This window comes from Mustela putorius, unplaced genomic scaffold (genome assembly GCF_011764305.1).
Source record: "Mustela putorius furo isolate JIRA1106 unplaced genomic scaffold, ASM1176430v1.1 tig00000196_pilon_pilon_pilon, whole genome shotgun sequence".
NCBI lineage: Eukaryota > Metazoa > Chordata > Mammalia > Carnivora > Mustelidae > Mustela > Mustela putorius.
In genome coordinates, this window is record NW_025421310.1 from 3,932,242 (window position 1) to 3,935,734 (window position 3,493).

Here is a 3,493-nt window from a genome sequence, read left to right on the forward strand (position 1 = left end):
CTCCACCTCTCTCTCTCTGATAAATAAATAAAAATCTTTAAAAATAAATAAATAAATAAAATCTAATTTGTCTGATATAAGGATTGCCACCCCAGCTTTCTTTTGATGTCCATTAGCATGGTAAATTGTTTTTCACCCCCTCCCTTTCAATATGGAGGGGTCTTTGGGTCTAAAACGAGTCTCTTGCAGACAGCATGCTGATGGGTCTTGTTTTTTTGTTGTTTTTTTTCCAGTCTGATACCCTGTGTCTTTTGATTGGAGCATTGGCCCATTTACATTCCTAGTAACTATTGAACAATATTAATTCATTGCCATTGTATTACCTGTAAAGTCACTGTTTCTGTATATTGTCTCTGTTCCTTTATGGTCTATATTACTTTGGGGCTCTCTTTTTGCTTAAAGGGTCCCTTTTAATATTTCTTTTTGGGCTGGTTTGGTTATCACAAATTCTTGTATGTTCTGTTTGTCCTGGAAACTTTTCATCTCGCCTTCATTTTGAATGATATCCTAGCTGGATAAGTATTCTTGGCTGTATATTTTTCTCATTTAGCACCCTAAATATATGGTGCCTATCCTTTCTGGCCTACCAGATCTCTGTGGATAGGTCTTCTGCCAATCTAATGTTTCTACCACTGTAGGATACAGACCTCTTATCCCTGAGCTGCTTTCAGGATTTTCTCTTTGTATCTAACGTTTGAGATTTTCACTATTATATGTCATATTGACATATAATTCACAAAATATTGACCTATTTTTATTGATTTTTGAAGGAGGTCCTCTGAAAAATATGCACCATTTCATGAATTTGCATTTCATTCTTGCACAGGGGCTATGCTGATCTTCTCTGTATCATTCCAATTTTAGTATACGTGCTGCCAAAGTGAGCTCCCACCTGTTAAGTTTTGAAAGTCAGCTAGTGTTAAGTCCTGAAATCCTCTGACTCTGTTCTTCTTTTTTTCATTTTTAAGATTATTTATTTATTTATGAGAGAGAAAGAGAGAGCATGAAATGGAGAATGGGGAGGGGGAGAAACAAGCTCCCCGCTGAGCAGAGATCCCAATGCGGGGCTTGATCCCAGGATCTAAGATCATGACCTGAGCTGAAGGCAGATGCTGAACCCACTGAGCCATCCAGGCACCCTTGTTTTTCTCTTTCAATATTTTATTGGTCATTCTGGATCTTTTGCCTCTCATATAAACTTTAGTGTCAGTTTCCTGATATCCACAAAGTCAATGAGGTATTTAAAATAATCACTAGACCCATCAGTTCCTTGGTTCCTCTAGGCCTGTGGAAATGCAGCCTGGTCATGACATTCTGGCCTTCCTGGGCAAGGCAGGGCTCTGTCTCAGCCTTGGTTCAGTCAGAGCTTCCCTCTCTCACCTGAGCAGAGCCCTGAATAGACATGCTCACGTAGGGTGGAGGGGGTCTAAGATGCAGTAGTGCTAATGAAAGGCAACTTAGAAATCTCTATCAAAATGACACTGAAAAAATAAAATTAAATTAAAGAAAAAGAAAGTTAAAAGCTCAATTATTTATCAAAGTATTTTGGTTTCCTTTTTTTTTTTTTTTTAAAGATTTTATTTATTTATTTGACAGAGAGATCACAAGTAGGCAGAGAGGCAGGGGGAAGCAGGCTCTCTACTGAGCAGAGAGCCCAATGCAGGGCTCAATCCCAGGATCCCAAGATCACGACCTGAGCCGAAAGTAGAAGCTTAACCTACTGAGCCACCCAGGTGCCCCTCAAAGTATTTTGTAGATTTCCTAGGATTTTTTCCAGATACAATAAAATTGGAAAAAAAAAAAAAAAGACAAGTGCAAGGGGCACCTGGCTGGCACAGTCGGTGGGGCACACAACTCTTGTTCTCAGAATTGTAAGTTGGAACCCCATGTTGGGTGTAGAGATTATGTAAAAATAAAGCCTTACTGCACCTGGGTGGCTCAGTTGATTAAGCATCCAACTCTTGATTTTGGCTCAGGTCATGATCTTGGGGTTGTGAGAGCAAGCCCCACATGTTGGGCATGGACCCTGGTTGGGATTCTCTCTCTCTCTCCATTCTCTCTCTTCTCTTCTCTTAGGTACGTTATTAAATGAAATGAGACTGAGACAAAGTGAAAGTTATTTAAAGCTTTATTTTATGATCAGTATTAGAAGTTAGACTGATGAGCCAGGGCCATCTCTGAAGAGAGCGACCACCCCCAGTTTACAGACTCAAGAATCAACGGACTGGTCAGGGCCGCCTCCGAAGACAGTGACCCCTCCCAGCCTCACAGACTAACTTTTATAGAGCAAAATCCTGGCCACACATAGGTGGCCAATGAGATTATAACATTGTATAGTCATGTTAGGTCACATGCAGGTGGCCAACTGAATTACAGTTTACCTTATAGTAGCTGTTTGAACTAACCTATTACTCTGGTCAGAATTGGCCCTCAAGTTTGGCACCCAAAGGGCGGAGTTTACATTTTTTGGTGGTTAGGGAGACAGTATGTGTACTTTTACTGATTGGATGTCTCCACCTGGCCTGACTCATCCTTGTATTCTGGGCTCTGTCATCAGGAACTGGCTGACCATATTTTACTGGTTTCCCAGACTTGCTTCTAAGTAAGTTTCTCTGGAGGGATGGGGGGGGAGGGAAGACAGGATCAGTTTAAGTTTTACTGCACAAACAACAAAATGGCTTTTAACCAAGATGGAGTCACTAGCTAAATAGGCCCTTACAATATGTGTTTTTCTTCAGCAATTCTTTGTCAGGGGATTTATCTCACCTATAGATTTACATGCCAGCACAATTGTTGATGGTCAAGGGTATGCGCTCAGTGAAAAAGGACTGGACACAATTCAGCCCCCTGCAGTCAGGAACTGATTAAATAAGTGAGGTCAGCGCCATAGAAGATCATCCAAACAGCTGTTCAAAAACTGAGGAAACTCTCCCTATATAGTGTTATGGAAAGCTCTCCAAGGTATGCAAGTAAGTAAAAAGAAACCAGAACATGGAACAGTGTGTAAAGTGTGCCACCTTTTGTCTAAAAATGGGAGGACATGTGAATACAAATATTCACACAGGCCTAAACTTACATCTTACATTTATACAAATATATAATTATGTCCAATAGTGAACTTATGTATTATAACAATGCATAATTACAGAATTATATATTTCCATTACACATATTTCATATGTTTATATTATATTTAATATGTATTTATAAAAATATTAATTTTATGTCTTAAACGATTCATTTATTCTGGAGGTATGTAAACAGGTGTGAGAACATAGGTGTATAAAATATATCATGTGTGTACACTCTGCACACGTGTGTGTATACTACTCATGGATATATGCAGATACACACATGAAGAACCCGTGGAAGGACACAAACTAATTGCTGTGGTTACCGTGTAGTTCATGGACATAAAAAATTGGTGGTGGTGCCCACACTGCGGGAGGAAGACTTTTCAACGCACACTATTTACTTAACAATATGTAAACCG

The 3,493-nt window shown here is 39.6% G+C and overlaps 1 non-coding gene across 1 annotated transcript; it reads right to left on the minus strand.

Annotated features, from left to right (window-relative positions):
- Positions 1-781: 781 nt before the first annotated feature.
- LOC123391291 lies at positions 782-888 on the minus strand. Its single transcript, XR_006605915.1, has one exon. It is a non-coding gene; the product is annotated as a U6 spliceosomal RNA (small nuclear RNA).
- Between the last annotated feature and the right edge of the window lie 2,605 nt (positions 889-3,493).